At 39.4% G+C, this 13383-nt stretch overlaps 1 long non-coding RNA gene across 2 annotated transcripts; it reads right to left on the bottom strand.

The window, feature by feature from the left end:
* Positions 1-11680: 11680 nt before the first annotated feature.
* Positions 11681-12881, bottom strand: LOC118557205. 2 transcript variants are annotated; one of them, XR_004927697.1, is made up of 3 exons: positions 12439-12881; positions 11863-11935; positions 11681-11759 (listed from the first exon to the last, which is right to left on the bottom strand). It is a non-coding gene; the product is annotated as an uncharacterized LOC118557205 (long non-coding RNA). The 2 variants fall into 2 exon arrangements; XR_004927698.1 differs by having other exon boundaries at positions 11685-11759; positions 11851-11935.
* Positions 12882-13383: the final 502 nt, after the last annotated feature.

Raw genomic sequence — 13383 nt, 5'->3', positions numbered from 1 at the left:
AGACATGTCATTTAAATCCCATATTAAACAGGTTTCCAGAGTTTCCTTTTTCACCTCAGGAATATCGCCAAAATTAGAAACATTCTGTCCAGGCGTGATGCTGAAAAACTAGTCCATGCATTTGTTACTTCAAGGCTGGACTATTGTAATTCTTTACTATCAGGAAGTCCACAAAATGCAGTTCGAAGTCTTCACCTGATCCAAAATGCTGCAGCAAGAGTTCTGATGAAAATCAACAAGCGGGATCATATTTCTCCAATTTTAGCTTCCCTTCATTGGCTTCCTGTTAAATCAAGAATAGAATTTAAAATTCTTCTTCTAATGTATAAAGCCCTTAATAATCAAGCTCCATCATATATCAGAGCTCTGATTACCCCGTATGTTCCTAACAGAGCACTTCGCTCTCAGACTGCAGGTCTGCTGGTGGTTCCTAGAGTCTCTAAAAGTAGAATGGGAGGCAGATCCTTCAGCTATCAGGCTCCTCTCCTGTGGAACCAACTCCCAGTTTTGGTCCGTGAGGCAGACACCCTATCTATTTTTAAGACTAATGTTAAAACTTTCCTTTTTGACAAAGCTTATAGTTAGAGTGGCTCATTATACCCTGAGCTACCTCTATAGTTATGCTGCTATAGGCTTAGGCTACTGGAGGACATCAGGGTCTATTTTTCTCACTCTACTGATTTCTACTGTTCTCCAGTCTACTGTTCTCCAGTTTTGCATTGTATTACATTGAAATGACTGTCGTCATTTCAGCTTTTAACTTTTTGTTCTCTCTTTGTCTTCATAGTAGGCACACCTGGTCTGACGTTCTGTTAACTGTGACATCATCCAAGGAAGACCGATTACCCGCTATTATCATCTAATGTAGAACAGATTACTAGATCAATGTGTGCTTCTGTGCTTTTCTGTTTCTCTTGTTGTGTCTCTGCTCTGTCTTCTGTAACCCCAGTCGGTCGAGGCAGATGACCGTTCATACTGAGCCCGGTTCTGCTGGAGGTTTTTCCTTCCCGCTAATGGGTGGTTTTTCTTTCCACTGTCGCTTTATGCTTGCTCAGTATGAGGGATTGCAGCAAAGCCATGTACAATGCAGACGACTCTCCCTGTAGCTCTACGGTTCTCCAGGAGTGAATGCTGCTTGTCGGGACTTTGAAGCAATCAACTGGTTCCCTTATATAGGAAATTTTTGACCAATCTGTATAATATGATTGACTTTGATTTTGTAAAGTGCCTTGAGATCACATGTTTCATGAATTAGAGCTATATAAATAAAATTGAATTGAATTGAATGATTAACACAACCATCACCACTCATGTTTTCAGGTGCCACTGTCTTCAAAGTTCTGGTTCAACTCTGAAGGATGGAAGAGATGAACAACAACACGACGTCTTTGGAAAGCATGTTCAGTTCCTGCTACAACTTCACAGACCATAACAACTCAGTTCTAAACTGCCTACATTTCCCTGGTTATTTCCCTGAGTTTGATTCATTTTACCAAAACATAAAAATGATGGACTGGATCACTATGGGCATTGGACTTCCTTTGACTGTAATAGTGATAGTTGCAGTTTTTCTACAGGTGAGACAAAAAAATGTAAATGTAATCTGTTCAGTCTTTTCCTGTGATTCTGTGTCTCTGCTGACTGCTTACATCACACTCTGCTCCTGGTGCTGCTCTAACAATCATCTCCTGATGTCCTCCACCTGGGACTGCTCTAATTTTTAGCGCTGCCACACCTGGTGGTTGATCTATATGTAATGTTCTGTTGTGGTTTAGGTTATTTTCAGTTAGTCAACTTTTCTGTTTTAGGATTTATTTCTGTGTTGTGTTGTTTTTGATTTGTGCTTAGTCTGTTTGTAGTCACCTGGTCTTAGTTATTATTCATGTCAGCTCGTGTGCATTAGTCTTGGTCTTACTTTCTTTATTAGTCTGTATGTTCCTTCTATTGCTTTCACCTGTTTTGGTTAATTGGTCCCGCCCTGCTCACCTGTTCCATCCTCCTATTTAAGCCTGCCTTAGTTGTTTGTTTGTTGCCGGAACGTCTTGTGTTTATCCCTCTCGCCAGCCTGCGGTAAGCTCTTCCCAGCCTTTGATTATTTTTGTGTTCTACCTGCCCGTCTGCCAGTCTGTGCCTGTTCTGTTCATTGCCTTTCAGTTTTTTGAGTCAGCCTTTTTGACACCTGGACTTTGTTAATAAACCCCTTTTTTAAAATACAGCTCCGTGTCCTGCTCACATTTGGGTTCAACATTAGCAAATTCATTACACTATAGGGCATTTCTCAAACAATTCAGATTAGCTCCACCACCTTTTTGTTGCTAGATAGACCTGCACAAATGGATCATATAAAACATCCCTTGTGGTCAAATAAACCCTGAATAAAGTTACCTCTGAACTGTAAAGTCCTCCCACTTAAACACTCTTATCCAGCGATGACATTTCTCTGTATTCTTTCAGGGTTTAGTAAAGGGAATGAAATAAACTCCTGTCATATGGTCACCATGGTAACATGGAGAGTCACTCCAGCAGACACTGAAGCAGCAGAGTTTCATTGTTACATTTATATTTGATGATGCAATATTCAGGACAGAGCTGTCTGCTTCACCTCTACACAGCTTGTCCAACAGTGACACAGGCAGAATCAGAATCAGAAATACTTTAATAATCCCAGAGGGAAATTACTGTTTTAGGACAACCGCCATCACATCCATCACAAACATTTTAGGGTGAGACGATTTACTGAGGCTGCCAAGGACAAAGGGCGCTGCCATTACTCTGTGGAAAGATAGAGGCCACAATAGGAAAAATGAGGAAAAAACACGTTTCAAACTTTATCCTAATAACAGGATACAGTTTGAGATACCAAAAACCTCTGGCACGAGAAGCACAAATATGACGAGACACGTAAAAGCAGAAAGGTTAACATTGGAGACTAGTCACCTGTACGTTCTTCTGTTTTTGTGAGCATCAGTTATGTGTGTCTGTTTGGGTGAAGTGATTATATTTCCGTGAACACTCTCCCGAGGCCATTGTCCTTGATGTTATCAGCCGGCCAACAGTTCAGAAAGCATCCGCAGATGTCAGCGGGGGGAGGAGGGAGCAGGGGAGAGTTCTGAGCATTCTCAGCCATTACAAACCAGGAGTGACTAGATAGGGAAGGCACACTGCCTGTTCTAAATTTAGCAATTTGACGTCATTTGAGGAATGCCCCATTTATACCTGTCTCCTCCAGAGTCCAGGTGCCAGATTATTGATTACCTTGTGTGAGTAGACCTTCCATCGTTCCTAGACTGCCTTCCTGTCAGTGACTCTGGTCGTTTGTGGATTCCTGCCTGTTTCCTTGTCACTGTCAGACTCTCCTGTTGGTTCTCAGTTTCTGGACATCGACCTGTAGACGTTTCCTGACTCTGCCTCTCTTCCAAGCCCTCTTGTACATCTCCCTCTGTGTTGCCCTGTGGGTCAAGACCTTCAACTGGACATTGTACCAAGTCTGTTGGATTCCCCTCTGATACCTTTGCCTGCCTCTGAATTCCTGTGTATAACCCTGGACTGTCACCAGACCTCTTTCCCAGCAACAAGTCTTGTTTGGGACTCAAGGTCTGTGTGTATAGGGACAAACAAAGATCCTCCTGGGACCACTGCTTGGATTCTGTGCCACTCTCTGGATTCAAGGAAGAAAGTGGCTTTCGTACAGTGCTCCACTGTTTAAATTACAGCCATCAACATGTCCCTCTACCATCCAGTGGTTCCTGAGCCCATTCCAGAAGTTTCCCACTCCAGCTACACCTGTTGTTTAATAAATCTTTTAAATCTGCTCTTTGTGTCTGGTTGAATTATCAGGTCCAACACACAATAACAATGTTCAGCAACAATGAATGAGCTTGTTGACTTTGTGTTTGCTCTTTAAATAATGGTTCTCTCTCATTTCAGGTGTAAGTTTACCTTTTCTTACCTCTAGAAATGACTGAAATATTTGAAACAGGAAACATTTTACGCGTTAATAATATTCTGGTGTCATTAGTTACTTTTTTCTCTGTTGTCTTTGTTGCAGGTGAAAAAGGATCAGGGTGTCCCAGTCTACGTCATCAACCTTCTCTTCACTGATCTCGTTCAGTTCTGTGGCAGAATTATAGATTTATTCATGCCTCTTATCGGCTATGTCATCATGTCTTTTGGTTTATTAGCCAGTGTTGGATTCATGGTCTGTATCTCCTTAGAAAGGTAACTATGTGTTTCCCTTTAAGCTTCTCTATTGTCTTATATAATCCCGTTAGTCAGTACCTTTAGTCTCCATGGACTAAACAGCTCCATGTGTTATTACAGGTATTTGATCATCGCCAAACCACTGTGGTACAGATTCAGGAGAAACATCAAGACCTACGTGGTGGTCTGTGTTGTGGTCTGGACTCTTCCTCTTCCAGCTCTGCTAACTGTGAATCTGACTATTGATGTTACTCAAATTGTTCAAATTATCCTACCTAGTTTGCTCCTCCTGCCCTTTCCCTTCTTCATCTTCTTCTTGGTTGGGACTATTAAAGCTCTGTCTGGAGCCCTCAGTGTCCCAGCAGAAGAAAAAAGACGAATCATAGCCATTCAGGTTGTGGTGCTGCTAATTTACACTCTGCTTTTCCTGCCCATGATTCTCTCTTTCCTGTTTTTTGAAATCATTTCACTTCCTCTTATGCTGGTTCCAGTTTGTACGTTTTTTAGTCCCCTTGTAGACCCAACTCTGTATTTCTTGAGTCGGAAAAGCTTCCTGGATAAGTTTCTGGCTTCACTCTGTTCTTGTAAAGCATCAGACAATCAGGAGATGAGCAGCAAGGATACTGAAAGCACGACTGCTCCACATACTGAGACTGTTTAGGGTTTAATATCTGGAGCCTCCACAACAATCTACTGTAGCTACTTTTTTGGAGGCCTAGCAACATAGATTTATAAGACTTCTGTTTTTAAAAGTTTCATTGAAATAATTTTTTGAGAAAACATCTACTAAAAATCAAATGTGAGCAACCAGCTGCTGAAAAACAATTTGCTTCATTCACTGACCATTTATTTCATTTTTCTGCAGTGATTCACATTCATTCTGGTGGTGGTTTTCTAATATATTTATGTGGTTTGTTTCTTCTGTGTGTAAATAGTTCCATAGATTCTTGTTATCTTAATAGCCTTAGTTAAGTTTAACTAGCCTAGTAGAGAGGATTTGTTGATTGAAATATAGTCTTAATTCAGATAAACAGCATTCTATAGTGATGTTCTCTAGAATTTAATTTTTATTTCTGTTAATAAATTCTTAAACTTGAAGAGAAGTTGTCACTCCTTTATTCTACATGTGTGCAGAGTTTGCTGATAAAATTGCCAGTACTTGATTCATTCCTTTCAAGTATTCTCCTGATATCAGCTGTTTGGACTGATTTTCACCAGACAATACCTAACAGAGAATTATTTATTAAACATTAAATATATAATTTCAATTATAATTTAAATTATAATTTAAAACTGTTAGGATGACCCTGTATATAAAATGTGCACATTTGCTGTTTGTTTTACACTATGTTCATTAATACAAAAAACATTTTCTTCGCTTTTGCAGAACTTCTGCTAGCAAAACCACCTTTTTATCTTTATTTTAAATAATAATTAGTATTATCTCTAAGCAAAAGTTTAATAGTATCTGTCCATCCATTTTCCAACACATCTATCCCTTGTGGGGTCCTGAGGGGTTGCTGGTGCCAATCTCCAGCTGTGAGTGGGTGAGAGGGTTCACCCTGGACAGGTCACCAGTCTATCACAGGTTCAATAACATAGGTTCTCTATTTACTACAGACCCTTTTGTGGATCCTGGGTGTCAGGAGAGATTATGTGAAGGATGTGATCTTCTTTCTTTGAGGGCGGACCAAATCTGTTTAGCTTGTCTTGTCCACAGGGGACCCAATCATTGAAGATCAGCCTCAACACATCTTGATGCTTTTATTCACCAGTGAGAAGCGATCCGTGCAAGGAGATGGCATCACACAAGCAAATTAGATGACCATTTAGGCTACTGACATCATGTTCAATACTTTCTTACCTATATATATATTCTTTGCAAATGTCTCCACTTTTATTCATGATTACTGTCATCCTGTCATTTATTTATCCTTAATAAAATTACATTAGGAGAGCCACGCCATTAACCCACCGGGGTGTGATAGCTAATTAATTTCCCTCTATGGTGATGATCAAGTTTATTTTATCTACACACTATAATTATACAATTGTTATAGAAATTTATGAGCTCATTTCCTCCACTATTCAGGAAGTGGATCAGCCAATCAGCTTTCTCTGTTCAGGGATTAACCAATCAGATCTCTCTGTTTCCACCATCTTCCTGTTTAGGAAACTGAGCCTTGCTAAAAGTCCCCCTCTTTACTCCTAACCTTTTTCTTACTTTAGGAGCTCTCTGAATTTCTCAGATGCTTTATTTTTCACGAGGTAGAATTAGAAGAAAAATCTTAAAATTCGGAAAATTCTAAGATTTTTGTAAAATGACTGTTAAGGAGGTTCAAAGGTAATAGACTGGCTTCTCTGATCTGTAATCACGAGGTGTGCGTCTGTCCCCAGCTACAGTATGCAGCCTTTAAAACAGCCACCCCCAAATTTGTCCTAGCAAATTTGTCGTATTTCTAACATTTTCTAAACAGTTTTGTTACATTAACACTATTTCTATGGGCATCGATGGAGCCACTTGTCCTCTAAACACATCTCCATTGCACATAGATTCTAACATGTTAATCTCCATCACCAGACAATCTATAACACCAGTCAGAATCTACATTATTATTATTTTTCTTTTTTTTCTTTGGTTTTTAGTGTTTATTTTATCAAAGACGGATCAGAAGGGAACCTGAATCCAAGCGTGGCCGTTAGTTGACTCAAGCAAGTAGATCTGAAAACACTGAAAGGCCATATTTGGCCTTTTCAGGTTGAAAATGTATTACAGATTGGACCAAGTTAAATAAAACTTCTCGTAAAGTACGATGAACAATATGTAAACCCTTATGACGCACAAAATCACTGACTTTAACCAATACATTTTTAAGATATGAAATTCCTTAAATGTCCTGAGGAGGTTCAATTCAATCCAATTTTATTTATATAGCGCCAATTCATGAAACATGTCATCTCAAGGCACTTTACAAAGTCAAATTCAATCAGTTTATACAGATTGGTCAAAATATTTCCTATATAAGGAAACCAGTTGATTGCATCAAAGTCCCGACAAGCAGCATTCACTCCTGGGGAACCGTAGAGCCACAGGGAGAGTCGTCTGCATTGTCCATGGCTTTGCAGCAATCCCTCATACTGAGCAAGCATGAAGCGACAGTGGAAAGAAAAACCACCCATTAGCGGGAAGGAAAAACCTCCAGCAGAACCGGGCTCAGTATGAACGGTCATCTGCCTCGACCGACTGGGGTTACAGAAGACAGAGCAGAGACACAACAAGAGAGACAAAAAAGCACAGAAGCACACATTGATCTAGTAATCTGTTCTACATTAGATGGTAGTAGCGGGTGAGCCGTCTTCTCTGGATGATGTCACAGTTAACAGAACGCCAGATCAGGTGTACCTACTATGAAGAAAAAGAGAGAGAACAGAAAGTTAAAGCAGAAATGATGACAAGCAATGCATAATAGAAGAACAGTAGAACTCTATAGAGTGAGAAAAATAGGCCCTGATGTCCTCCAGTAGCCTAAGCCTATAGCAGCATAACTATAGAGGTAGCTCAGGGTAACATGAGCCACTCTAACTAGAAGCTTTGTCAAAAAGGAAAGTTTTAAGATTAGTCTTAAAAGTAGACGGGGTGTCTGCCTCACAGACCAAAACTGGGAGTTGGTTCCACAGGAGAGGAGCCTGATAGCTAAAGGATCTTCCTCCCATTCTACTTTTAGAGACTCTAGGAACCACCAGCAGACCTGCAGTCTGAGAGTGAAGTGCTCTGTTAGGAACATACGGGGTAATCAGAGCTCTGATATATGATGGAGCTTGATTATTAAGGGCTTTATACGTTAGAAGGAGAATTTTAAATTCTATTCTTGATTTAACAGGAAGCCAATGAAGGGAAGCTAAAAAATCAGAGCTCTGATCTGTTTTCCAATTACGCACTGTTTAAAGTTATGTAATGTTTCATAAATAACCCTCTGTCTGTTAAGTATTGTCTGGTGATGATCAGCTCTTAAGCTGATATCAAGACAACGGTTGAAAGGGATGAATTCGAGCACTAGCGATCTTTTAACAGCAAACCCTGCACACACATAGAATAAAGGAGTGACAACTTCTTTCAAGTTAAAGAATTTAATAACAGAAATAAAATGAACATCCAGAGAACATCTCTATGTAATGCTGTTTATCTGAATTAACACAATATTTCGATTAACAAATCCTCTCTACTAGGCTAATGAAACTTAACTAAACTACAAAGCAAAATGAAGATAAAAAGAAGCTAAGCTAAGGAACTATTTACATGCAAAGCAAACAAAAGACAAAACAAAAGTGGTTGATCATAATCAGAATGTCATACTCTGTGGTCTAGGTGCAGGCCTGTTTTCCCTTCTCTTTCTCCTCTGCAGGGCTGGACGGGCAGGTGTGATACATCAGAGCTGATTACCACCCTTTATAAGGAGCTGGAACCAGGAGGAGGGCGTCAGTTTGTTTGCGCTCCTGCGTGGTAACAGACCAAACCCTTGTGATATCTCATTATTTCCTGAAAACCTTAACTAACCTTGTTCCTGTTACCTCTTTGCTCCAGAAACCCGTTCATCCGTTCTCAGCCTGGAAACCTTGTTCATGTTATCGGGAGCCAGTCTGGACCAGTTCACAAGACCCAAGCTGAACCTTCGGGACCCAGTTAGCCCTCCTGCCTGCGCTCACCTGCCTGTCCACCCTCCAGTCAGTAACAACACCGAGAAGGGACCAGGAATTGCACCGACAACCCGAACGTCTGTACAGCACCTCCCCTCTGGACAAAACACAAGCCACCGCCTCAGTTATTTCTCATCTTCACTCCAAACCAAGCTCTGGTTGTTCACCACGCTCTCCATCTTTCCGGCAGAACCCGCAAGACCTTCAACCAGCAGGAAGAACCATCTATTCCCAACCATTCAATAAACCTTTCAAAATCTACTTTGCTTCAGTCATTGCGTTCCTCAGAGTCACATTTAAATAAATATGACACAGAATACTTCAGTGAATCCTGGTTCACTGCAGATCTGATTCCAAAAGCATGGAATGAAGTTAAAAACATTTGGCATGTGTTTCAATCCATTCACAATGCAAAGCCTAACTTAAACAGAACATTAAGATAAGATAATCTTTATTGATCTCACAATGGAGAAATTCACTTGTCCCATCGGCTCAATAGTCAAAAGTCAGAAGAAGGAGTTAAACACAGTTATACAGCTATTTACAATTCTATACAATCCTATGTATAAATAAGTTATTGCACATATGTTATTATACACTTTATACATGGTTATTGCACAGGCATATTGCACAGGTTATAGCACCTTGTATAAATAGCTTATTGCACATAAATTATTACGGTTATTGTTGCAGCTATGGTGCATGGTTGCAGTAATTGCTATAATGGTTACAATTATAAAGCAGCGAAGTATGATCAGGAAGCAGCAGGAATGAATGGCCTTTATGTTGCCAATAGCACATTATTGCACATAGTTACTGCATAACACTTATTACACTCTAAAAAATAATGTAATGGGTTTACTTAAAAAGGTATGTTTACTTTTTGCATAGATCTTTTTAAGTTGTCCCAACTTCATTGTTTATTGAGTAATCGCTACTAGTCCAGCATAACAACACCAACTTAAATGGCCACATAAATACAAAGCTATCTCAAGTTGAATCTACTTGTTTTTTTGTATACATTACTGAACTGTCACATTGATTGTATGTGATTTATGTTCATGGCACAACAAAAAATTAAGTACAATGACCATGTGTTTTTTAATCAATATTCCTTAAAATTTTGTTATCTCATCATTCTTTTTTATGTTGTTGTAAATGTATACGTAAACATTTTTTACTCAAAAATGTCCATGCAAAAAGTAAACATATTAATTATAGTATATGCAACTAATTTTGCTCAAGTTGGGGGAAATAATAAACAAGAACCATATTTCACAATTAAAACAGTTTATTTTATGAACATTTTGTACAAATTAAGTGCAAATATCTTAATAACAGCACCTTCAAAAACCTGCCATTGATAATTCTCTCATTTCGGAGCTTTTTAACATTCATTTCCATTTTTTAATGATCTTTCTGTTGCAATTTTGGTCAATATTTTATGTGTTGGTGTGTATTTCTTTGCTGTATGTGTAGTGTGTATGTAGTGTGTCACAGTAAGCAGTGTGTGCAGTATGTACAGTATGTTATGTGTGTATTTAGGGTTATTATGTGTTTACAGTGTAGTGTTAGCAGCTCTAAACAAGTTGAGTCAGTGACTTTAATCAACTGTCACTCTTACAAAACTGATGAACTATGCCCTTAATTTGGATGGATAACCATAAAGGCAAATTAACTTTCTGGATCAGCTGAAAACAATATTCCAGCTCTCAGACATGACTTGAATAACATGAACAGCAATCAGATGTGGGTTGAAAGACATTACACTGCATAAACTTGGAACAGCAACTTGAACAGCAAGTCCATCATAGCACAAATGAGGTAATCATTTTTGATTTTCAGCTAAGGGGCTCAAAGGGGTTTCCTTGCAGCTTTTGCCTTAGAGATGTGACTTTTGGGCTGCATTTGTGACTATGTAATCTAAGGAACATCTTCTGAAATACCTCAAAAGTGTACTTCAGCTCTTGTGGGTAGCTTAGATTGAGGGCATAGATGAGGCCCGTCAGCAAAGCACAGGCCCTTGGCACATCTAACCCTTGCAGGACTTCTGTGCCCTCTAAGAAGATGGTTGTGCTTGCTGGATCAGATGCTGTAGTACCTTTGGTGACGAGGATCTTCATCACCCGACTATTAAGATCTCTAGTTTGGCTCTCAGGATCCTGAAAGCAAGAATATCAGAAACAAATATCAGTATCAGGATATCATTGAGCTGGCATACTCAATTCTCTACATAATTATTAACATAAAATGTCCTGTGATGTCCTGTTATCTATTGACTGCCAGTCAGAATTTCTGCGATGTAACCTATATGTACAAACAATGTCCTGTTGATGGTGCCCACCACCACAGCCGTGAATAACAGATTCTGGTTTTGCACTTGTTCCTTGTTTTAACATGGTGAAAGGCAAATGTATGGAAGAGTATTAGGGCCACTGGAAGACAAAATTCTGACATTTTTCTGTAATTAATTAAAACATGGAAGTACTCTCAATTTTTATATTTCTAGTGGCTGTAATACTTTTCTGTACAAATGTTGCAAAAGTTCCCTGGAAACATGAATAATTTTTATTAAGGACGTGCAAAGAAAAGTTAGGTACTAAAAGTTACTTTATCCCTTTTGATCACTAATGCTGAACAAGCAGCAGCAAAAAGAAACAAGGACAGGATAGGTAGAGACAGATACTGGTGAGAGATTCACAAAGACAGTATGAAAGGAAAGTTCCATTTCGCTTTAACTTCAAGGTGTTGAAGGGGGATTCACTTTCACCTACCACATATTCAAAAAGACTGTCCTCATTTTCCCCAAGGCAGAGCACTAAGCAGCGAATGGCAACCTCTCTGCGAGTTTCAACTGTGTTGATCTGATGGAGAATTCAAAGAAAAAAGGTCAAGCAGGTGCTTTTTAAATATTTTTTACAAGAGTTAGTTTTTATTATATCCTATTGTAAATACCATATCAAGCACCTTCAGAAGTTCCATGATTTTCTGGATCTTATATTTGGCAGCCCCTCCTCTTGACATCACCAATGGCATCAATCTGGGTATACAATGGTCCAGAGGCGAAAGTACCATAAATGTTCGTTTTGAAATTGCAATTTTCAAAAACACAGATGATAGTTTCATGTTTTTTTTAAATGACGGCCAATATGCTTAAAGTACTCCCTCTCTGTGGTGATGGAGCTTAGGGTACAACATGGACATTTAAAAGACAAGACATCATTCACATTTGCTGTTTGATAAGATGCATGACTTCTTGTCATGTGTGATTTAAGGCTGGCCCATGTTTTGAAAGAACAATAGCATTCCCAATAGAGACAAGGCAGAAATTGCCCACAATGCACATGTCGTAGTTTTAGTGTTTTAATAGCTCAGTCTTTCTGGGAGTTTCATATTTACACATTTTACAGCTCCAGTTCATTGTGAACAGGAATCGGTGAAAACGTTCTAAATACTGCTAAACAATAAACCAGTAAAAATAAATCAATCTACAATCAATAGCAGTAGCTAGCGAGCTACTGAAATGGCTACCGGAAGGCTTACCCGGGCAACCACGTAGTCGGTTAATGGTCCTCCAGCAATAATTCTGATCCCGACAGAGAACTTGTCAGATGTTCCAAAGCACAAAAGATGAAATTCCAAAGCAGATAGTAGCTCTGTGCAAAGAAGACATGAGTGCGTCGACTTTCCAAACAGGCTGCACGTGGAGTCTCGTCTGCTGCTTGAGTGGCCTCACCCAGGTTTAAAAATATTATTTGAGCTGAAACAACTTAAAATTTGAGACAAGTTGAGCTGTTGCATTGTCATGCATTCAAATTACACAGGAAAATGAGTATGGCTATTTTCATATTTTTCAAGTTGGTTTACCTAGATTAATCAAGCTGGTTACTTAGTTTAACAAATAAATGCTGCAAACTTAAATGTTTATATTAAAATTGTGTATTTATTTAAGCTGAATTTACTACCCCCATGCTTGATTTTTTAGAGTGTACAATAATTGTCACAGTTATACAGTTATACGTATAATCCAGAGATTGAATTCACATGAGTTGCATATTATTGTATGTTAGTTATTGCACGTGACTTATTACAGTTATGGTTACAGTTACAATGCAGCATTGTATAATCTGGCAGCAGCAGGAATGAATGACCTGCAGTAGCGCTCCTTTTTACAGACAGGATGTCTAAGTCTTGCACTAAAGGAGCTGCTCAGCTCCTCTACAGTCTGGTGCAGGGGGTGGAAGGTGTTGTCCATGATGGATGTGAACTTGGACAACACCCTCCTCTCAGCCACTTCCTCCACAGAGTCCAGAGAGCAGCCTAGGACAGAAGTGGCCTTCCTCACCAGCTTATTCAGCATCTTTCTGTCCCGCTCTGTGCTGCCAGGAGCCCAGCAGACGACAGCATAGAAGAGAGCTGAGGCCACCACAGAGTCATAGAAGGTCTTAAGCAGAGGCCGGCTCACTCCAAAGGACCTCAGCCTCCTCA

This window comes from Fundulus heteroclitus, chromosome 22 (genome assembly GCF_011125445.2).
Source record: "Fundulus heteroclitus isolate FHET01 chromosome 22, MU-UCD_Fhet_4.1, whole genome shotgun sequence".
Taxonomy (NCBI): domain Eukaryota; kingdom Metazoa; phylum Chordata; class Actinopteri; order Cyprinodontiformes; family Fundulidae; genus Fundulus; species Fundulus heteroclitus.
Note: the sequence above shows the minus strand (reverse complement) of the source record. Positions and strands in the feature narration are given on the sequence as shown.